This window comes from Bombus pyrosoma, linkage group LG7 (assembly GCF_014825855.1).
Source record: "Bombus pyrosoma isolate SC7728 linkage group LG7, ASM1482585v1, whole genome shotgun sequence".
Taxonomy (NCBI): Eukaryota; Metazoa; Arthropoda; class Insecta; order Hymenoptera; family Apidae; genus Bombus; species Bombus pyrosoma.
Genome location: NC_057776.1, coordinates 9634019 through 9659268, shown reverse-complemented (window position 1 = coordinate 9659268; position 25250 = coordinate 9634019). Strand labels below are relative to the sequence as shown.

The 25250-nt window shown below is 36.4% G+C and overlaps 1 protein-coding gene and 2 long non-coding RNA genes across 8 annotated transcripts in view; 2 read left to right on the top strand and 1 right to left on the bottom strand.

Moving 5' to 3' along the window:
* LOC122569184 (circadian locomoter output cycles protein kaput-like) overlaps window positions 1-25250 on the top strand; it is a 92493-nt gene that overhangs the window by 32026 nt on the left and 35217 nt on the right. The window lies entirely within an intron of this gene.
* Window positions 888-9584, top strand: LOC122569213. Its single transcript, XR_006317364.1, has 3 exons — window positions 888-1208; window positions 2351-2440; window positions 2545-9584. It is a non-coding gene; the product is annotated as an uncharacterized LOC122569213 (long non-coding RNA).
* Window positions 1958-2531, bottom strand: LOC122569212. The gene is made up of 2 exons (XR_006317363.1): window positions 2339-2531; window positions 1958-2235 (listed from the first exon to the last, which is right to left on the bottom strand). It is a non-coding gene; the product is annotated as an uncharacterized LOC122569212 (long non-coding RNA).

The following is a 25250-nucleotide window of genomic DNA, read 5'->3' as shown; positions in this document are numbered from 1 at the left end:
AAAGGATGATGTTGTTGTGCGTACGTTGCAATTAGCGTAATTGCGCGGTAACATTGTTGCATAAATGAATTGCCGGTGTATAAAATAAATGAAAAGCGTCACTCGCCAGATGGAACGAGATAAGACTAACGAGAAGAAACATGGAATTTCATAAAGGCGTACTTTGCGGTAGAGCCGATGGATCGCAACTTTTTATCGCCACGTCGTCGATTGTTTACGGTCATTTCGATTGTTTCGTATATACGTACATTTCTCAAAATGCTGCCAGCTTCGTCGAATCTCCTTTTTAAACATTTACCGGATGCCATCACCACACTATTTTAGTCGTGGCGAATCGCTACTATGCATTCCTGCACGGTCGAGGACAGGCAGATAGCGAGGAAAAAAACAAGAAAAAGAAACGGGAAAAAAGAAAAAATGAATGTTCTCCGATCGATCGGAGCTATGGAAAGCAATGAAGAATCAAAGAGGAAAGAAAGGAACCGTGATCGATGAGAAACTCGATGAGACAGGATTTCTACGCGGTTCGACGCGTTTAGTGGAAGAGACGAACAGAATCGGACAAGCGTTGTTCTTAAAGTAGAAATGGTTGGAGGTCAGCCACGTCACGGTGCATCGTACGTATCGTTGCAACTGGTAACGCTCGATCCATCACCACGAGAATAACCAAATTTATCCGTGAACTTGAACTCACCTATCGTACGATGACAAAGTTACAGAACCTCGTTGTTTATTGCTGCAGTTTTCTTTTACATGCTTTTCCGTTCAGCAACTTCTGTTCGTTCAATGTGCGTAATTTAGGCTTTAGAAGAAAAGCGTTCACGAGTGACGTAATCTTTAGTTGGAGAAAATCATTGGCGAAGCAAATTCTAACGAGGTACTCGAAACACGAATTCTTTCCGCTCGAGCAACATTTGAATATCTTCGATTTGACGACTAATACCACGGTACTATCACGGTGATAAACATATCTCGAATATTCAAACTGAGTTTCCTGCAAAACGAGTTTCGCTACGAGGAAATACTATTCTATATGTCTAACGACTTTATATTTTTACGAACTTAATTAAATAAATGGGATCTAAACAAATTTGTTTCGTCTGTTAAAGATCGTGATAAACGCTCTGCTTTGAAATATCTCTTTGAGACTTTTGGAATCTTAAATTTTCCAAAAGTGCAGATCCATAGACCGACGATAATATTCGCGCGTAAGTAAAAGTTGGCAAAAGAAGATGCTATTCTTGCAACATTTTCCAATCCGAGAACCAGAATGCAGTCTCAGTGAGACCTGCTGCTCTTGGCTAGGAGCTGTGATCGTTAATTTTCTTACGTAACAGTTTACGATTGAAGCTTTCGTTCGCTGCTTGCGATAAGACGATTCTCCTTCGCGTATTTATTGTTCCGTTACCTTGAATTTCGTTCAAGATTCTTGATAGCCTTCAGCCGACGAAAGAACAAAATAAGAAGTTATTTACCAACAGGTCGTTTGAAGAAAGTCGAGCGTAAAGTACGTGCATAGCTCGCAACGGTCACCGATAACGCGCTAATTCTCCCAGCAAAGTTAATTATGCCGATCTCGAACGATAGAGCACCGTTTATGGTTTAATATGTTTGTGAAACATCGTCTCGATAAGAATCTGCATCGGCAATAACAATAATACGTCGTTGGATTTGTCCTCTGGTGTAACACGTTCGAGAAGACGTTTCTTATCGATTATACATCTGACTCGATATTCCTAACTTCCTGTGCCATTTCGAAGGATGACATAGGCGACTATAATAATCACGAACATTTTGTTGGTGATGCTCGTTATCGTATTATCCGAACGACAGCTTTTAATCTAGACGCCGATACGGCCTCTTCTTTGTCGATTCACGGAGAACAGATTAATCGTTGTATTATTGTTTGTACGAGAAAGTTAAGAATTTTCGCAGAATTTAAAAAAAAACATCCTCATAAATAACATTCTAGATTATTTTATTGCGGACAATGTATTTTGTTCTTTTCGTTCGAGTTACAAAATGCCCGGGGATTCTCGTTCGATCGATTGGTTCTTGTTCAAAGTGTCTTCCGCTTTTGTAAATGGAAAATTGACATCGTTGATATTCGTCCGAATTTCATCTTTATTTTCTTTCATTTTACCGAATGAAACGTAAATCCTCCGTGTTGATATTAATTCCTGACCAGATAAGTCCGGTTCCGAAGCTCCCCGCAAGTAAAATATTCGTCGGTCGCTGGAACGACAGGGGCCAGTCATTTAAAATTTCGCTATCTTTGCTACAACTTTGTGCCAAAGCATTCTCACGATTCTGTATTTATATCACATGTTTTTCTTACTTTTAATCATAGAATACGCTGACGCAGCATTTGGCGGGACAAGAACGAAACAGCCTGTACGTTACTCGTATTAACACGTCCTGGCTTGAAGAAACAATCTATGTAACTCTTGTACTATTTGAATTTCTTAATATAACGCGTTTACTTCTTATTTTACAACTGTTACGTATTATTCCTCTGCTTCGTTCTTAATTGGTTAATTTCAGGTTTGTCAAGGTGGAAGTGGAAGGTTTCTAAATTGGCAGAGAACTGCGCGTCTTCTGAAAGAAACAACGATGACGCAGCCGCATCTATGATCTCGTTGTCCTCTACCTAGGACATGGCAGTCTACGTTGCCTCGATTTTAGTTGCGTCATTCTCTATCGCGTAACGAACTTTGTAAACAAAGCTAGAAAAAATAGATTTACGTGCTGGCGTAAGATACGAAATGATATATCTACCAATTTGTCGATGCTTGACTATTCAAGATGTGCTTCTCATGCACGTTTATGAAACGTCGTACTGCGACGTCTTGTCATGCATATCCAAAGCTTCTCTTTGTACGTCTACTTTTTTCCAATCTTCGTTCCTCGTTTTTCTTTTCCTCTTTTAGTTTCGTTTCTCTACTCTTCTCGAAGTATTCGCACCTCTTTGAAGATTTCTAGTTCGCAATATTATATATTAGCATGAGACGCAAGAACCAACGATAATATTATGCTCCTTTGATCTGTAATTTCAAAGGACATATGGTATAAGAAGCTTCGTTTCAGTTGCTACCTATTTTTTCCTCTCTTTTTTTCTTTCTACTTTCTATAACACGTTGTTTATTCTAACTATTCGAGCTATTCTAACATATCGATGGTTGTATTAGATAACGTCGAATATTGTTTCTCTTTTAGATTATACGCGAATAAATATATTTAGGTTTATTGTATTTTTCTTTACGTTATGAAACATATTACAAAGACACGTTACAAACAAAGTCAGTGGTGTACGTTCTATTATATAAAATAGCCCATTAATAATGCATAAATGTCGTTGTGAAATTTATCAGTATACGTATCTTCTTTTCATGTACGTTTATCTTTCGTCGGTCCTCGTTTTCCTAGCCTCGTTTCTTCCTTGACATTCATAAACACAGTAATGAAAAGATCGATACAGTGAGAAGATGAATTTGTTATCTATGAAAAATAGATAGACGAAGTTTCTACACATTCGAACGGTATAAAGCGCGTGTAAAACGATGTGTAAAAGCGTGATGCTTTTTTATATATATTGCAGCCTATCGCAGTAACATAAGGAACTCATATCGGTTAAACGAATGATAATTTTGTTTGGAATTTAATGTATAATTTAACGTATATACCATTGCTCGGTTCTTCTTTCGGGACACGCATCCAACGCGAGGCATTTCCTTCCCATTGCACTTTTTAATTAAGTTTATCCTGCAACTCGTTCCCGCGTTTCGTATAGCTATAATGATCGCCCACTTTGATACGTAGCGTGTACATGCGTTCCCTGAAGTCCATTTCCTCCGATACAAAAGTTACCCTTTGCCGCGGAAAAATTCACTTCCTTTCTGTCTTAATTAAAATCGCCCCTGCTCCGACGATTAAGAACTGAATATAATCAAATATCTACTATCTTCGTACGATTGCGTCGTGCAAAATTTACATTTATCGTCTGACACATTGCTTTGAAAAATTATCATGACATTCAAGGAAAACGTTGAGAAACATTCAGATGATGAAGTGTTTTCGGTAAATTGCCTTTTTATCCTGTTTTTTCTTATTCTCCTTTTTATTCCTCCACGTTAGTTGTATCGTTTCTACCGTTTGCAAAACCATTTTCCTTTTCAATTTGTACGTTCTTTTTTTTTTGGAAATATCAATTTATCGAAGCTTGCGTCGAGCGCTATATAACTACGAGCAGTTTAATTACAAATATCGACATTTGCTGTTGTTCAGTCGTTGGAATGTAGCGAATATGTTGAAGCAAGTTTAACCCTTTCAGCAGGGGGATCGACTATAGTAATTTATTTAACCGCGGAATTAAAAATTAACAGAGACAGAACCAGTTCCGTTCCAGGTAATTTTATTCCGTGTGAATGCGAGAGGATAGATGATATATTTATTTTTTAAATAGAAATGATACAATTTTGATAGTTACAGATGTGGGCAATTAACAGATTAGCAGGTTAACGTAAGCAAATTCTTGCAAATGTAATTATGTTATAATGTCTTTTTTTGTTAATTTTAGAAAATTACCCGGTAAATTATTACGCAAATAAGCTACTATTATAATAATCGCCCGGAGCAGTTCTTGATAAATAGAAGCATTTTTCTCTGGGAAATGTACCGTAAAAGACATTAATCTATTTAGCTGCTAACATCATTATCGTAAAAACCGTATCGTAAAATCGTATATACGTTTATAAAGTTAGCAAGCGCGAGGTAACGAGAAGGAAAATATAGAACCACGTGTTGTAAAAACTTTTAAATATCTTAAAATTTCTTAATCCACCGTAGTGACTGTAATAAGCATTGGCACAAACTCTTATTTTTCATCAAACATCTATCCTTGAGTTTTACATTCCATTCTCATAGTGGTATCTAAGTTTTTTATAATCGTACGAAGGTTCTACAAAATGAAACGTCTGACGTACCTGCTTAATTAGTATATAAATGCTATAACAAATACAATGGTGTACCAATATTTATTGTAATCACTGCATATCATGCGATGTCAAGTATTAATATCGCTTTACAGAATGTCTGTTTACTTCGACCTATAATTTCTATCAAAGTTTCAGCCTAGTTACACGGCGCATTCTATATCATTAATACAAAAATTTCATATATGTATATAATAAACAAACTTTCATCCATGTATTTTATCAAGAATCATCCAAACTCTAGTAACGCGCCATTTACAGCTAAATTTATCCAAATTTCCACGAAGGAATTACAAATCGATTATATTGACCACGCTGGGTAGCTTCATCGTAATTTATTAGCTGTATGATGATGTTTGAGCAATTTCATGACCTCGTTATAATTCCTTTGTCGACTACACGGCTTTCTGCGAAGGCGAGGCTTTCCTGAACGAACCTGAGGCCACTTCTCCTTGCGCAACAGGTTCAAGGTCCTACCGCAACCTCTCTCGTCCTACCGCAACGTTTATTCGCGCCGGTGTTTCCGTATTCGACGGTCCCTCTCTTTCTACAACCTCGTCCGGTTCCTGTCCGAAACACCTGACGTGGACTTGCTCTCTCTCTTGCCCCGGGTTCCCAGTTCCCCTTTTGTTTTTCGGTCTTTCCAAAGTCGATTTAACCCGGCGACTCGTTACAATATGGGATTACTTTGGTTACGTCGTTAACGAAGTACTGGCTCAACACTGTTCGACTATGTAAGTTTATAATATAATCAATGGCCAAGCGTAGTGTTTTGAAACTAATTACACTTTGTATAATTGTACGTTGTACTACACGTATTTGTAATTTCGCGCTTCGGTGTAATTTACATACATAAACGTAGAGCGGTAGGGTAAGATATAAAATGAGTAATTAATTTTGCATGAAAAGTGGAAACATTTAATGAAATAATTATTGGTTTCTGACATTTGCTTTTGTTATATATATATAACGCAATATTTCAATAATTTAGATAAATTATATATATGTATATATACACACATATATCTAAATTATTGGACTATTGCGTTATACCGTCTCCTCTCGTTTATTGTTTTCTATAGATAGATTTAATATTGAGCATTGTCGAGATTATTGCATTATATGTTTTCCCTTTGTTTGCTTTCCTTTATCTGAACAGGTACTATTTAGCATTAAACGTTATCCAGATTATTGCCTCACGATCTTTCCTTTTGTTCTTGCTTCTTTTTTAATATGATAGGAATTTAACGTAGCATTGACTTCTGAGCTATTGGCTAGTGAAATTCTATTTTTACGGTAAAGTTTCGAATGGATTAGGAATTTAACGATATCCTTTAAATGGTCCTGTGAATTAGGTACAATATCTGGATTGACGTTACGTTTGCTTCTTAATGAATCCAAATTTCTCTGTTCAAATGGAACGATGGTTTGTTGCACGACCGTAACAGAAGTTCCATTAAAAAGAACCCGTTTTTTTTTTGGAATGATTCTTACGATTCTTAACCGTTTGAAGAGGAAATTCCAATATCGTTAGTTGATACGTACAGTTGGTACACACGTGTACCAGGAGGGTTCAAAAGATTTCTCAATTTATACATTTTCTATCTATTATTTATTAATCGAATGTGTAACGTTTAACAACGTAATACTGAAGATGTTATAGCTGTATAATTAATTTGGAGCAAGTAGTAGTAAATAACTTAGATAACTCGTTATATCCAATAACTGAAACAAGCATTTATTTAATCTCACATCTATGATAATATCAATTTACTCAAACGTCCACAGTCTGCTAACGTGCATTTAAAAAATTTTTCCCACGCAAATTGCCGGACAGCCGATCTTCACGGAAATTTACATTTCTACAAATATAAGCAAAAAGAAACGGAACCTAAATAGAAAAGTGTTCCACCTGCTAAACCTCGTAAGAGACTACTATACCCTAGATATTCTATACATTTTTCTGAATTATTTGTATTCTGCGTATTTCTGCATTTTCAAATTTCTCACAAGCGCATAAAAATTCTCGCTCCACGAAAACAGTAACTGCCCTGGCAAAAGTAAAGAACACCGAGCGAAGCTCCGCAACGTGTAGATTTTTCCGAGCGTTTTTGGTGTCAGGGCACGATTGCATCGTCTGGAAAGTTGCAGAATAGACGCGTTCCGAGGCGACGCCTGGCCAGAGAGTTGCGACCGCTGAAAGTTCCCCCGGTTTCGTGCATCGGTTGATAACGCCCGTAGAGTCACGATATAACAGCCTTGACTTATTTCTCTCGTTGCGGCGCAAAGAATTTTTGCCCGGGACGTGTAATCGCCACAGGAGAAACGCTCATTGTACGCGAAAACAAACGTGTCGAGCGTCGTTCGATCGATCGACCCGCGTCTCCGAGTTTTTCCATATTTTTCTTTTCTCTCGTCCGTCCAGGATGCCTGGCAGGAAAGGATACCGGAGGAAGGATAAAAGGCTGTGACGTTTTTCTCTAGAGTTACGAAGGCATAACATCGCACCGTTTTTCCCCCTTCGACACTGATCGATTTCGCGTCGTTCGAGGAGAAACGTCGACCAGAGTTTCCCGACGATAATACCGTAGGATCAAACTCTGTTACGTTGCACGTCTGTGTTATTCTCCTGTACAAAAATTAATAACTCGCATTTATTATCAATTGGACCGTTCGTTTTCGAAGCGACGTAGGTCCATTTTCCTTTTGCTTTGAGTTATCGAAGTATTCGCGTTTCTATCGGTTCAATAATCTTGATAACAGGTCCGTTTAGTTTGTATACGACTCTATGTGTACAAGTGTAAGATGTAAATTCATTATACAAATAATTCTTTAGTATTTTTTTTTTTTTGAAGAATTAACTAAATCAATATTTTTTTGACGGTTAAGAATATACGGAAAATTAGTGAATTGTACGATTCATTAAGTGGACCGTTCGTTTTGAAAGTGTTTCGTAGGTACATTTTCTTTTTGTTTCGAGATATCAAAGTGTTTGCGTTTCCATCGATTGAATCCTGATAAGGTTTACTTCATTTTTCCACCACTTGGTTTGTATAGGAGGTAGATGTGAATTCGTTATACAAATAGTTGTTTTCAGAATCAACCAGACGAAATATGTCTTTTTCACGATCATAAATGCGCTTGCACACCGCTTTCGAAATTAACGAGTTGCACGGTCCGGTGAATTTTAATTATTTAAAATCTACGTCTCATGCTGTCATCCATTTTTGTCTATAAATAAGAGCGGGAAAACGAAATGTAACGTCGTTTAATTTCTGTATCATTTGTTTTTTTTATTATCGGTGCCTCGATTGTTTGGACAGGCTATACAGGTTACAGGAAATGGATTTACAACATTTTCAGAATACATCAATGATTATGCAATTCCATTTGTTTCATTTGATCGACACAAACGAACATCGCAATATTTAAATTGTAAATTCTTTATAAGTAAGAGGTTCGCACGAAAATGTATGTAAATTTCTAATTTTCTTGATTTTATCGAAAAATCGAAATAAAAGTGACGTAAGTAAGTAAGGTTCGATCGTAAGTTGTTTTCCTTAGAGAACGAAAGGTATGAGGATAAAATAGATTTTTATGGTATTTGAATTTTGGATACGTATTATTGTAGAGGGTATTTCAATTTTTTTTTTTTCTACATTTATTTGGATTGTCGAATGTTAGGATATTGGAAGACATCGCTAGATCGTGGATCTTTACATATCTGAAGGTGCAAAAATGTGTACAATGTGTATAAATTTATAAAATATGTAAATTAGAATGCGCGCACATACCTGTTATAATACGAGTGTGTGGCAGGTGAAATGAATCCCTGTTTCGGCGTGACTTCTTCAATTTTTCCCACGGACGACTGTGGATATGCATAAAAATTCTACATATCAGAGATTCATAAGCGTGTACGTATAAAATAGATCGTTTGAGTATTCGAACACTTTTATTATTTCATGCGTGAGCACATTAAAGAAGTTTGCTATGACACAGGTATTTTGAACATCGAAAAGTGTTATACATTTACATAACGTTTATACATTTACATAGCATTTTCACAAGTACTAGCCTGGCAAAGTATAGTAAATGTAAAAGCGTCAGAGAGGAGGTTCGGATGTTTGAGATTTTTTAAATGTTACGATACTTTAACATTTACCTTTGAGATTCAGAGTCAATAATTTTCCGTTGGAAAATAAACAAAAAAAAAAAAAAACAAAGAAAAAGGAAGAAGTTGGAAAATGTCATCGAGTATATTTTTCGTGTTTCGAAAATGATTGTTAAAGATATTGCTATGCGCTCGCGCTAATCAGATATTTTTCCAAGTAGAGCATCGATGACGAAGGTTCATGGAAGCACCGCGGATTCTACTCGCGCTTTTAATTAATTCCAATCTGCTTAATTCCCCCGAATTTCGGCTCTTAAGTTATTTTGCATTATTAACAAAGACACTAATCTGCCACTTTCTCTATCTATTAGGTTGTCGTAAAAGTGTCTTTCTTTTACAGACACGTCTTTTACAACGATGCATCCTTGTGATCTTAATTTTGATAGAACAAAATGGATCGTACGTAATTCGATTAAATAATACAAAACGGAAAATGTTATGCATTCATTATCTCCTTATAAAACGAAAGAAACTTTTCGGAATTGAAATGTGTAATAATTTTCGGACGACCTAATACATATCGTTTACGATATCTGCAATTATATGTAGATTATGATTGTGATTATTGTACATGATGTCCGTGAGCAATAATTCATTCGGTATCGATAACGAGGAACGATCTACTATACCATGAATTTTCTTTCTCGATGATACCTTTCTGAGATACGTTCTGCCTCGATGACAAATTGCCGCGTTTGGGAAGCAATTCTACCACGATGGGAATCTAGCGATCATTCTATAAACGAGATGACTCTTCCTTTTAAGCGATCAGGCATTCTATCGATGAAGAAATAAGTCAAGTATAGCGAACAAAGAATTTCTTTAGTAAAACGAGCAACGCGAGAGCGTTAAGGAAAATGTAACGGCGATAGAATTAAGATGTCTGAACGAGTATCGACGATAGACGTCCTGAAGACGACTAAAAATGTACGAATACGTCGTGATCTATCGAATGACAAAGCTGGTGCGCGATTCGTCTGGCTGCTGATACTAATCTTCAAATATGAGATTCGTCGCAGTTCATTCATCATCGGACCTAGACGTTAGATACAATTTATAAACATAAGTGATCCTATCATAAGCCTAAAAGAGATGATAGAAAGATAGAAAGAAATTCATACATAGTATACAGTTAAGAAACGTAAGTGATCCTATTATAAATGTAGAAAAATTTATGGGAAGATAGAGAGAAATTCTAATTTCCATAGCGTATGAGAATCATCGACACGTGGAGAAACGAGAGTCTATGCTGTCTATATGGAACGTGTAGGATTCGAAAACGGTTATATCAATAAATAATAAGAATAATAAAAATAAGAAGCGAGGCAATCTAAATTGAAAATTACCGAGACAGTACGTGTATTATACTGCTTGAGATTAAAATCGTTTATAATGTTTATACCGTTTATACGATTGCAAAATAATTAAAGTTAAATTTTCGGAATGTCCGAAGATTTAAAAGTTTTTAACTTTTCACATAAAAATGTGCAAATAGTGAATTTAGATAACATTATGACGTAAAAATATGAATATATACATGTATTCTTGTTTTTGTTCATATCTTACTTGAATAATGTAGCACAGAATGTCTTGGTTTAGCCAGTGGAATTTTTTGCTTTTATGAACTATCGCCTTTCTTTTATCGGCACCGAACGTGTTTATTATTATTTTATCTACCACACGGCCTGCAAAAGAACCTTGTAAATATCCGCAAAATATCGCGAAACACCTCAGTCAAGTCACGGAATAATTTACATAGTCCAGTCGTACTTTGGACAGATAATCGCGCGCATTGATTACGAGCAGAGAATAGGAAGCACCAAAATACGAACCCTGATATTTTTTCTTTTTTCTTTTTTCTTTTTTTTTTTTTAGCAAGGGCAACAGCCCTGAAAAATGAATGCACGCGTGGCTACGCGTCGCATTAGACGCGCTAGATTGAATGGTTGTTGGCGAAAGGAAAGAATGGCGAAATTACATGGACAAGCCCTAGTCGTGAACGGTCGGTTGGAAAAGCTTTTAAAAAAACGTCTAGACAGTTAGGGAGAGAGTGGAAGTTAGGAAACCTGTCCTCGAAATACACCGACTCACGAAAATACTTTGACACTTACCGTAGACAATTTTTATGGATATATCGTGTACATACTGTTGATGTCTATAGATTTACGGGAAATTCGGGGATGCAAAAAATGCAGAGAAAATGTACAATAATTATGTCAATTACATTCACATATTGTGATATTTAATAAGTAGAACGCGCTTCTGCTTTGGTTTCGTATATTTACTTGTGTCCATAAAAGTTAGAGCTCGCATTTAGATATCTTCTAATTATGTATATCGTATATAACACTTGCTTAAATTTTGTTAGCACTATAATGAGATATGATTATCGTGATTATCTTGCCGAAGTTTTACACAATTTCGAAATGTTATGTATTTACTTCAGACATATTTCCTAAAAGTCACAAAAGTATTTGATACGACAGAGATATAATGATCCCGAACGTATAATTAACGCTAAAAATGATCTGACTAAATATCGAGGCTTATCGGTACAATAAATAATTTCCGACTTCTGTGAAGCGTATATTTGTTACAAATATATCTCGTAACTTTCATACACATTTTCAAGACCTGTTTCAAATTTTACTTGTATATGTACTCGTGTCTCGTTACGGTGTATATCAAACTTCAAACTATCTTTTCTTATTACACACACATACACACACACACACACACACATATATATATGTAGAAAATGTTTGTACAACAAGTGTTCAAATATTTCTACGATTCACTGTACATAGTTCAAAAAACAAAATGTTCATTTCCTTCTTTGATACGAGCCTATCGTTTCTTCGGTAAAACATTGTTTCTTTTTTATCGTCATTAGTCCGTTATCTGTGAGTAATGAATATTGATAGACGCGATAAGAGAATTTTCAAGAAACACGTATTATCGACGAGGCATAACCTGACTTTGATAAATCGAAGGTGTTGTTCGAAGTGTAAGAAGTAATATGCAGCTTTGTTCGATTGTACGAACAACGACACGTTCGGTTCTTAATCTGTCTTCGCAGAAGCGGAATAGAATCTCGATCGGTGGTGTGATAATTTACCGTTTGTCCGTGATATATCTACGTACGTGGAAAGAGGAATGAAACGAGGGGAAGAAATGGTTTTGTAAATCGATTGCGATTCGCGTTGCAAATGCCTCATGTTCTTTTTCGTTCTGGTAAATTTGCAAAGTGTCACTTGTGATATCCGCAAGTCGTTTAATCGACTTGTGAAGAAAAAACAAGAAGAGTATCGATAAAATTGTCGGAGATACAGCGGGTTAAAATTTTGCGATAAATTTATGGTGTATGACGAAAAGAAAATAAAAGGTTTTGCAGTTCATTGTTTATTTTCTTTAAATTAGTTGTTCCAGGCTTTCCTTTGTATTGTCATGTGTGACTTTTATTTTTGCAGACGGTTACGTTCCGCTGTTTTCTATATTAATTCACACGCCTCGAGTTTCGCAAATTCTGGAATTCCTTAATTCGAAATTATTTCAATATATCGTAAAAGTCGCGATATCTCGACCTCGCGTTGAACGTCTAATTAATTTTCTAGGAAAAAAGAAAAAAAAAAAGAAAAAGGAACAGGAAAAGAAGTAAATATACGCAACATTCATTCGTTGCAAACATCCATTTACCGCTAAAAGATCCAAGTTTTCTTCTTATCGAAGAAGCAATTCCAAACATTTAAGCAAATGTGCATGCAATGTAATTATCGAAGTTCCATTGAAAAAGGTCGTCATAATCGTATTCTTTCACGGAAGTGATATTATCTCATCGTATATTACCTACGATAGTATAAACGCGATCTTGGATAACGATTAGCTGATGCTGCGACTAAAATGCTAACGTTCGTACTACTAATATTTCAACTTCGCCTGATCGAACGATCTTTTCGCATATGTATTGCTCTTTGATTCCATCCGATTCACCTATTCAGACTTACGTCTTCTTTCGTGGAGAAAACAAACTGGAAATTCCTCGACCGCTTGTCATCAGGTTCATGAACTTTAATCTCCAAACGTGAAACGAAAATGCTTAGGAATGCTATAAAAGCATCTATAAAAAGCTGCCATAAACGCTAGATAAGCTCTATCTTCTAACCATTTTACCATCTAACCATTCGTATAAACTTTGTCCCTTTGAATCTTATGTAAAGAAATCGAAATAGAACGACACTGGAAAGATACGTGTGCGATACACAGTTTTTACATATGTCCGTATAACCGAGAGATGTTCGATCGCCGATGCTTATGCAAATTTATATTTTCACGAATGTATAGCACCGACCGATATGTGTACACGTTAGAATATTTACTTATATTTAGTATAAGTTGAGCGCCATTCGTCGCGTTTATTTCCTAGCTATTTTATTATAAATCGATCGTTTATTGTCTTATAATAAAGATATTAAATGAAGTAAAATTCGTCGGTGCTATCTACTAAATGTAACCGGTACGTTCCTAAAGAAATAATAGACTATAATAGGTAGATTACTTACGAGTACTTTTTGTTTCGGGTATTTTACGTGTAAGATGTTTCTAGTAACTGGGAAGAGTATAATTCTGTTGCAAATGAAATCAGAAAACAACGACAGTGGACGATTTTACTGTTTAACACGCTATATCGTAATACTCTACAACTTTTCTCACAGATTCACCGATGCACGCGGTTACGAGATACGATCACACTTTTATTTAAACACAACTCTACCATCGTTTTTTTATTGCATTTACTTCGCCGTATTTTGCATATTCCTAAACACATAAACATGTTTACTCCGCTCGCCGATCCGCAGAAGAAAAAGAATAGCAAACACGCGGTTTTTATGAATATACATCTGCGTAAGCCTTAATATTGATCGAAATGAAAATGTTGGCTTTCCACGTAACGTTATGTCCCGCACCTTGTGTTTTCCTCGAACGTACCAAAGTCCACGGCCTTGCGATTGAGTAACACCAGAGACATTAGAGACGTGCATGTTGCACGAGTTTCCCGTAATATACACGGCCTGGTGAAACATCTAGAAGCTAACGGTGCTGAAATCTGCTGTCGTGTCCGGAAGAAGTTGTCGCGTGTTTAGACGTCGTTCATGAATTCCACGTAGAGAGAAGATCGGTTGATCACGAAGGACACGAGAAGTACGCCGACGAGAGACAGCTTGCTCCTCCGAGATCGCTTTTCGTTCTCGAGTATCGTTTGTCGTCTGCCAGACGACGGATTCTGAGATCTGGTTTATGGATAGTATCACGAACGCGATAACGTCTGTATCTTGTCTGCATCTCGTCTGCTTACCGGTTTCCGCGTTCTCTAAGGCCTGCAACTATAAGATGGAATTCTGTCAGACGCGCGTCAGCTCTCCTCACTTGCGTAATTACGAAGAATGCAGGTTTGACGATGCGAAAGCCAGCAGGAAAAGCCGAGATTTTTATTCGTTCGATCGAATGGATTTTTAATGGTTTTGTTGGCATACCGTTGAATGGGTCGTTGGAAAAGTTTCTTCTTCTGTTTTCGGTCTTCCTATTATATTGCAGAAGCAGAATCTATGCACGCAAGTACAAGAGATAAATGGGACGAAGTTTTGCTGGCAAATGCGTCGATATAAATCTTCTCTTGCACTTATGGGAAACCTTCAAAGCGTAAAAATGCGCAGCATGTAGCACGTAATATTTAAATATGCGTGAAATATTCAATATGCTATATGTATAGTACTAGTTGTAATATCCAAGTGAATAAGATAACTTTCTATGGAACGTCGTAATATTCGTAATCTACTTATAGGGGAATATTAAAAACGCATCCTGAAACGTGCATAGCAATGGTATTCGTACAGTGTTACGAAAAAAGTGACATACGATCAGCATTTACCTACAAGCCATGAAGAATAACGCGGTCGATCGGGAACTCGGTTGCTGATATTTAGGAAAATTCTCCAGGAAATTTAAGATACAACTCGAGATATAAAATAAATGCGATATCACACTGACAACTATATAACCCGAATCGATATATCGTGACATTGTGAAGTAAGAAAAATTGAAAAGATCTCTGTAAATCGAATTCGCGCATACGTTCCAAATTGTATCGATATTTTTTTGGAAATTGCAATGTATCGGAAACGAAGGTGAACGACATTGAAAGGAGAAGAGAGATCGTTTGACATTCACGTTTCGGTGTGAATGTTCCTTTAATTAGCTTATTTCGCGTAATCGGCGCGAGCTTCTGCTCTATTACTCTATCAGCGAAATTTGTAGCTCGGTTCGTCAACCTTAATTGATCGGCCTTATTCGCCACACCTTATTAACTATGCGTACCGCAAACCGCGGAGACACAATATATTTCCCGATATCATCGGAGAAGGTGTCACGTTATTGGATTGCACGTTTGCTAATAATCGAACGTTAATTCGATTATCCGGCGTAACTGGCCCGCGACAGGTAGCAACGTAACTGAACCTCTTGTAGCATTATACAATTATACAGGGTGGTACAAGATATAAACCTTAAAATATAGTAACTTGCATACTGAATGCTGTTTCTCTTATGCAAATATCATTCATACCTGATTCGATAAATTATAAAAATTCGGAATTGAGTATAGAATTGTTGGATAATTCTGACATATAACAGTTTTACCTGTTGTTATTTTATTATTCGTCGCAATCGATGCCTGTCGGTTTAGGATGGCTTTCGACTTACAATGGACAAAATATAATACTATTATATTATAATATTATATATTACATTATAAGACTGGTTAGAACACACGTTTTTTAAATATTGGGTTGGCAACTAAGCGATTGCGGATTTTGTCATTAGGTGGTATTGACAATACCTGCAATCACTTAGTTGCCAACGCAATACATAGCTAAAGATCGATACCAATATCTTTAACGAAAGTGTGAAAATTTATACGTTCGTGGTTTTAAGATGAAGAAATGATATCGCGTAAATCGTTAATCACCTTCCTTTGGAAACGTAGTATCATTTGTTTCGTTTTTTCGCATTCTATCGATCGCTTAGAGTCCCGTTAAAAAATCAGCATTGCTATTCTCACTGGTGACAGTGTAATGGGAAAGTACTTGCGTTCTTTCTGATCACAAGCGGCAGATACTGTCATATAGAAGAGAGATAAATGTTTCAGAGAAAGACAAGAAAGACAAATTTCAGCCTTTTACAAGCACTCGTCAAAAATCGTCATCGCCATTCTTTCGATTACAAGTCGCGAAGAGGGCTTCGTTTTTCTTTTCTAATTACAATCGGCGGATAATCGACAAACGCCATTTCATCGTTTAGCAAAAACAGCTGCTTTTTGTTAAGGCATCGGTTTGTATAGGAGAAATAGAAGAGGATAGAAAAGGAATATCAATATTAAATTGCACGAGCAGGCTGTGCGGTAAAAATCGAGCACAATTTTGCGAAATTGCATTGAAACCGAGCGCCAGGATTGCGAGCTGGTGCACGCCCTTGTTCCCGAAGGTAGGAAATTGCATCCATTAGCAAATTACTCTTACCTACTTTAGCTATGCCGCAGGTTGCTACACGTAAGGGTCTACGATACAAAAAAGTAGTATCGTTATCTATATTGGTCAAGGTAAAAATTAATTCGCCCGGAATTTTGTTCGAGTAAAAGCAGCTTATGTGTCGTACGTGATTATCGAACGATACGATGTGGTGTACACGTCCAGATTGGTTTATCGTAGCGTGAACGTTCGTTGAAACGTTCCTTCAAAATCTCTCAATATCCGGAGTTTATTTCCGGTAAAAATTGTTTAAACTCGTATCTGGCGTGAATTCGTTATTCGAGAATGAGATATTTACTTTGTTATTTTTTTAGATTTTTATTTCCCTGGAGAGAGATTTTTGTTTAAAAGAAAAGAAAAAAATAATAGATTAAGATAGAATTCAATCTACGGAAAAGAAATTACTGAATGCTATTTGTTCAAAAACGACAGAATTGGGTTACAGTTGTTTGTGTAGGCGTATCATGGATTACCATTAGTTTTGCAATGAATATGTAAGAGACAGTGTTGCAAAATTTGTGCAGTATAAAATATCGTTATTTTAATTCGCGGATATCGATGGTGAAAGGAAGAAAATTCAGAAATCATGGGATCATGGAAAATTTCGAGAGAATAAATAGGCTATTCAACACCATCCATCGCTTATCGATTGGCAAGCTATAAATCGGCTTTTCGTTGGCGGTGTTTATTTAATGTAAGCAACAGCCTATTGATCTTTGAATAATCGATATTATTTTAATAATAGTAACATGATAATATAAATATAATTTGTAAGCGACAGATAAATCATTAAGCTGTTGTTCTTTTGAATCTTCATAATCTCTCTCGAGCGAATCTCCTGTGACACATCGAGAGGGTTTTATCACTTTCGATGGTATAACTGGATTGCAGTCATACTAATCCGATGCAAGTCTCTGGTACTGAAATCTCTGGACGTATCAAACGACGTATCGTGAAATCGTAGGGCGCGTTTCTTGTCGCTAAATGTCAACGCTCACTGTATTGAATCAGTTAACTTTTGATACGCCAATAAAATTCAATAGCGTAATAAAATTCAAGTGTTCAATAGTATAATAAAATTTAATAGTGTTGGCGTTCGTTTGATGTATACGCTTTTCCATTTTATATTTCTTTCGCATCGTAAGGTTCCAACTTTTCAAATGGACGATGGAAATGGAATAGCAAGGATGCTATGGAATTTTGAAACGTTTACTCGATATCTGTAACGTGATTTCGACAAATCGTAGCTTCGAACGGGATTTCTTGCGTAATCCAACTAATAGAATTAACGAAATTTTACGAGATTTCACGACAGAGCAAACGAAATATTTTCATCAGACTCTGCCGCTTGGAATGACACGAAGTTGCGACAGCATGAAAGAGAAATCTGTGATATACGATTGATCGTTTATCAGTCATTAGTCATATTAATTGTTAGTTTGTAAGTTACAATGCGAAACTGCTCCGTAATATGGATTTTAGAATTCTGTCAATTTTTAAATTTTGAAAAATCAATCCTATAAAGCAAACAATAATTATTGCTAACAGAATTTGACACTTAACTGCGCGTATATCTGAAATTATTATGCATATATGTATGTATGTATATGTACATTTGTCATAATAGTCGAAGAGTAAGTTGACATATTTTCGGTAATTAGCGTCAAAAGTGGACGCGTGCATTCACGTTAAACCGCGAAACTCGTTAGGTAACGACCTTTGTGTTCGTTTTACGCAATCGATAGAATTCTTACGGAGATAGTAACGAATTAACGAGGGAAAATCGTGGCAGCAAATTGTTGTTTCCGTCGAGCAATCTCGTACTGCGATGATATCGCGAGTGTATATAGAGATCGTTAATCATATGTAACGTGGAAATGATGGGACGCGCGTAATTACATGCAGAAGGAGATAATTGGTCGCTTGAAGTGGCATTAGTAGGTCAGATGCGTTAAATCTGGAACTTTGTGCTCTGGTTTGTTTGTACAGACAAGGAATGAGTCATGAAAACGTTCGTATCGTCTGTATACCATTTCCAGCGGCTAATGACACCGACGTGAAACTTCAACTATTTAAGTTAACAAGGAGAGGCGACGTTTTGAATAAGGCGACTTTTTGATCATCAGACGTTTATATTTTTTTATTACGATTGTACTGTTTATGGAAAATGAAATAATATCAGCGAGAAAAGCAAAAGATGATTGGCGGATTCTAACGATTCTATAGATCCTTTCCTTCGTGAAGTCGCACCAACTTCTTAATATTTCAATCACGTTTAAACGCTACTTTCCCGATAAAAATGTTAAAAAGTGTCATAAGAACAAGGATAGTCTGCACTTTCATATTTTTGCAACCTTCGTGCCTGTCTTAAATATTCAATAACCACAAGCATAAATCATACGTCGATAAAAGAAAGATAATATTATAAAACAGATACTTTATATTTGTTAGTATTTTAACTTAAACAAGTCACACCAGTGATTCTGCTTCCTCAAAGCAGGAAAACATTTTATTACGAAATATTTACAAGGCGTATCTGCTCGGTGAGTAGCACAACGTAGCTGATATTTCTTCATCGACATAGAGCAATTGTCAGATTTACACTCGTCAGAATATAAATTGCACTTACGCACATTGAAAAACAGATTTATTAAGACAATTTTACAAAGAAAGAAATCGTCGTCCTTCGTTAATATCTTTTTCGTATTATTTCTAGTAATCTATGTTTCGAATAATAATTAATCGTTGCGCTTTATGTGTTTTACTTTGCATAGATAATCGACTAATAGGAAAACATATGAAAAAACAGCTAAAAAATCTATTAATATTTTTTTTCTATCATCTGTATTTCCAATAACAGTTAATTAATCGCTACGGTTTATGCGTTTTACCTTGCGCAGATAAACGACCAATGACATATAACATATAAGAAACATATAAAATTCCTCGGTTATATAAACGCAACAGCGTGGCTGTTCTCTCATGTGCAAGGTCGATTCGGATGGAGAAGCTGCGATCCTTGGAATATATTCGTAGTTGCTCCAGAATCGCGTCGATTCTTTTTTTAGACCAGCCATAGATTGTCTCGACTACGTTTTGTCCAGCCTGGTCGGTATCTAGTATCTACAGTAAAAATTCTGATCGCACGGATTCTTCCTCCGCTACGGCTTTCTTCCAACCATTTTGTATTAGTTCGACGTTAATCTGACAGTACGTATGCAACTGACTAAACAATGTCCAAAACGAAGACGTCGTTAATAGTTTCTTGGCCCCCGTCGACAGCTGTCCACACTTTGCCGCACTTGTGTCCTTCGTAGCGAACCACATGTGTGAATTTCGTATAAAGAACTCGACGACCGATATAAAACCGTAATCAGTTCTTAGTTAACACGATCTCTCCAATTAATTTCCGTATACGCTCCATGTATTATCGTTGCAGGTCAGTTTATCGTCAAGGCAAAGATTTTGCCAGATTTCGAATCTTTCTGCGAAGAAACATTTCTTTCTTTTGGTCCACGGGTTTACTTACAAATACACTTGCGAATTTTTACGCAGATTTATATTTTTACAGATACGAGATTAAAGAAGCGGAATTTAAAGATTCGTTTTATCTGCGAAACGTCCACTTTGTGTGTCTTATACATCTTTTCGTATTGTATAGCTTTTGCATGTTGTTGCGCCTTCGAATTTTCTCCTCTAAATGGATACAAATTTCCAGTTTACTTGGAAAATTTTTCCTAACGTTATCGAACCGATTCGATTCACCGAGTAACGTTTCCTTCAACCATCGTCTGTTTTGGTTTTACTCGCAGAAAAATTAGCGCCGACCATCGGGTGTGATTCGTATCGAAGATAGAAATCTTGCAGATTTTTGTCTCATAATTTTGACTTTTTGTCTCATAATCTCTAGTTTGGTGAAGATTGAAAGGAAGAGTTTCGACTATACCGTTCTTTAATCTGGAATTATTTCATCCTATGTCGTGATACGCGCTTTATATGTTACAGTCATACGATACGTTGATACTACGAGTGATAGAAATTTCTTTTACGATACATCGACCGTGTATCCGCTATGTTTTTATTGGTAAATCTTAGAGATAAATATTATAGGATTGTGCGGTAGGTCTGAGCCGAAGCTATCAAACAAGTACATTAGAATTATCTGTTCAACTTAAACATTTATATTTACTATTTATATCTTTTCTTATCGTATGTTATCGTGCTATACTACAAAGATTATTGGAAAGTGTCGTCGCTTTCTATAAGAATTCCATAGATTAACGAGACATCACTTTTTACATCTACGATACAAATTTAGCGACCCGAGTTAAATATTACCATTGATCACTGAGTGTACTCGCATTTCTGTCAATTTAAATCTTCATGATTCGTGCTGATTATCATTATATCGTACATTGCACATACGCAGATTATAAGAAAAAAAATAAAAAAAAAGATTCTATTAATTTATAAGAAAACTAATCTCGGCGAGTTTATTTTACAAGATGAAAATTTCTTCAATGACATGTGATGGTTTCGTCAGAAAAAAGATTGCAATTTCATTCTCAATTTACATAATTATAAATATAAGAGGCGGCGCAATCGTGACAGTGTCTATCGTGTCTATCTGAGGTATGTTTATTCGAGGAGTAAACGCTAGAAAAATTTACGCTGTTAACATCGTTGACGCGATGGCATCCTTCGGACGTTTGTCTTCAGAAGTATCGAAGATCGAAAAACCGCGTTAAATTTATCGCTCGTCGAATTTACGTTTATCGCGATTAATATGCAATTATAGAAAGTCGGATGGGTCTAATAGTGAAACAGTTCTACATATCCGATTCGTATGCATTCACTGACGCACATGTTTGTACTTGAAAATGGATTGCATAAATAAGTGACGTTATCGTCTCGAAAGAAAATGTAAATCGAACACATAATATTGTTTTTACGTAATTCGCGCATTCTATTAGTTTCTATTGTTATCAACATTCACGAACCGCGTTCCTTGTTTCTTTATGGAAGTTTCAAGATTTTGTTCTACCTGGTTGACCTTTCATGTTAATTGCAGGAGAGCAATTTTCTCAACATTGACATGTAATAGAACGTATAATATATACGTAATATGCGGTACGTTGGTATATTTTTACTGGCATATATCGTATGTATTATAATTTCGTCTCGAGTTGTATTTTGAATGACGCAGCAATTTCGTGCGATTTTTCACTTGCTAGGTAAATCAACTTTAGAGAAAATGTATATTTTCTATATACATACTCGATTCCTCGAAACGTCGAACTGGCTAAAACGCGCGATTTATTCTTCTCGCGCACTTTCAACGAGATTTCGAATTATGTAAACGATAGAAGCTCGCACCTCTCGACCATATTGCTTCAGGAAACAGGCGAAATTGATAAAAAACAGAAAACCTTCGAGATTATATCTCGAAGAACATGGAATCTTCGACAACTTTTGTTTTTGCATTCGTCGAATAAGAAATTCGCAACGCTTTCCTATTTCTTTGTATTCCTTGATAAATAATACACGAGTGGAAACGTAATTAAATCGAACGATACGACTTTTTTGTTCGCTGTGCACGCGACGTTAATCGCGAGATCGATCAGCAAAGGCTATCGTGAAAGCTTCAAGTCTAAAAGCACACCAGGCAGTTTCGTGCATTTCGGTGCATATTTCCACGATCGCGAGTCACGCTGTTCTTTTTTTCCAGCTTAAAAATACTTTGTTGCGAGTCGGGCGAGGGGAACCGAGATTTATACGGCGTTTGGATCACTTTGAAGAATATAATTACGATGATCTATTTGTTTCTTTATTTATTCCGCTGTTGTGATAAAAAAAGGATGGACAAATAGATCCGAAGACGAAGATGAAAGATGTCGAATATTTTCAAACGTAATTTGTAATTGTTCGGTATGGAGAAACGCCTCTACGTTTCTGTCTCTACAAATTTTCTCTCCAAGAGCCCTTTTAGGGACATAGAATCCAGAAGACTGCGTTATTGCCGAACAAACGATAGTTCCACTTCGAAATCGTGACTTCCGACAAGAATACAGTGTACTATATTTTTACACAGTACGAACAACAAAACAAAAATGAGAATATTATTACAATTTTTGCAATATTCTTACGTTACGAATATTCGTTCTCAAATTTTTTGACAGGTATATTTTAAGAGAGAGTTATTATTATGTATCACAATTAGATTAGATTAACAACGATGATGTTCTACCTGTAATTATGATAATGACAACCAGATGCTCGTGAATTATGCGAAACGGTGATAAACGTATGAAAAACAACAAAGTCAAGGATGAACCGATACGTAAAAATCTGTGTATCTGCCAGCGTCTCGTACATGCAGCTGCGTTCGCAGGAAAGTTTCTCGCATCAATTTCAGCGCATCTTCGAATCACTCGTTGTTTCACGCGGACGTGGTTCGATTGACAATCAGCGAGACACATATACGCGGAAATTCAGCGAGAAAGGGCGGAAAAGAATGGTCGGAAGTCCGTATCCGTTCGTAACTGACTACACGGAGAGATTATAATTCGTGTCACGCGTTTTTAGTCTCCTCGGAGTATACAAGATGCGTACAACCATCCGCGACATGTTCGATGCTGATAAATTCGATCCCGCGTGTTTTTTCTTTTTTAAATAATGGAAATCGCGATACGTGCGACGTCTGCGCTTCTTTATTTTCTTTTATTTCAAAGATTTCGTGCTTAGAGTAATAAGGATTACGTAGGTAGAGATGTTAAAGTCTCGGCGTTGTGCATCGACGCCGTGTCCCAGACGCGTGTTTTTATTATCACAAAATATTGGTTCGAAGGTAACATTTACGTTTTAGTGATATCACACGAGACCGTGTCACTTGCACACGTGCAAAATGGCCTTTAAAAATACTTATCGGCCAGTTACGTTTTATCTCGACACATTTTATTAGCTATGTTTCCTTTTTTCGCGTGTAACTGCTCGATTACATTCGATTCTCCTAGTTACTCTGTACAGCGTACTTTGTAACACTGTAAATATTATGTTGTATTAAATATTATATTATATTCATTTCTTGCGATTAACTTCTCCTGGGTATTACATCATATCGATATACTAATTTGTTAGCAGATAATAATATATCAATAAATCTAAGTCGATGAAATATATATCTATAACAAGGACGATCAATATACGCGTGAAAAATATATTTTCCGATGTCGTTGGAGAAATATAACGGAGGACGAGATTTATAATCGTCAACGATCCTATCGAAATCATAGAGTACGCGTACTAAATCGTAATTTGTATCTTCACGTGTACATGTAATATCAATCGGTGGCTATCGGTGGTTTTCTCTTTAGAAAATGCATCGTGCAAATGTAACGCGCTACCATCGCATGTTATGTTATTAATAATACGCTTTCAGTTATCTCGAGTAATAAGATCAGAAGACCGTACAAGTAAAAGTATAACAAACCCAGTAATTTTTGTTATCAAACCATCTTGCCGTTTATTGTACGCTTCTGTTCCGCCGCAAGGAACGTTACAAGATTTCCAACTTTTTACAGCGCAGAGCTTTCGTTTATCTTCGTCGATAAAAATATAGAAAGTTAACGCGTATAAATAAATTCGTAAATATCGATAATCTTCCTCTTTTCGAAAGGAAACCTTTTTCGTTTCGAAAAGCTTCGCTGCAAAGGAGTGTCGGAATTGTCAGTGGTCGATTGCGTTAGAGGATTCTTGGAAAGGGTTAATACCGTAAAGTAATCCTGCTCCAGCTATTGGAACGAAATTAATTTCCACTTAGCAGATATCGATTTTAGAAAAGGAAAAATTTAACTGACTGTTAAAAAAAAGTTAACTGACTGTAGGCTGACGTAAAAATTTGTACATACGAAGATGGGATTAAAAACGTGGAATCAGGCAGTAAAGTGAACGGTACGTGGGAGAAAATCATTATATCTATTTGACATTATTACAGCGTTCGTCCGAAGCATTCAGAAGGATATCTGCTCGTTACTCGTAATACGGGGCCGGCTGATATAAGTACAGTAATTTTCAACGTGTTGCGGCTACCCAAAATAATACGGCCGTCTCCAAAATTCTACAAAGATCTTTTGGCTACAATTGGCGCAAATTTAGCGTACAATTTAGTTGCTTGGCTCGTTAACAGTGAAAAAGAAGGAGGGGTGCTGTAAGTCGCTGGAAATTGAGGCAATTAGAGGGAGCAAGATATTTCCAGCATTTTCTTTCGCTTTTTTCGTGACGGTTCTTGAAATTAAATTTTTGTTTTTTACACGGGAGAGAAAACGGAGGAATGATGCCTCGTAATAAGGTCGACATAATGAGATATATAATTATTTAAGTAGTATTTGTATCGAGTAGCTACTAGAGGAGAGGAGTTGTTTAATACGTAAGGATTTCTGAAATCATCTCGTCAATTTCTTTCTTACTGTCGAACAGACAGGATGAATTTAATTGCAAATACATACA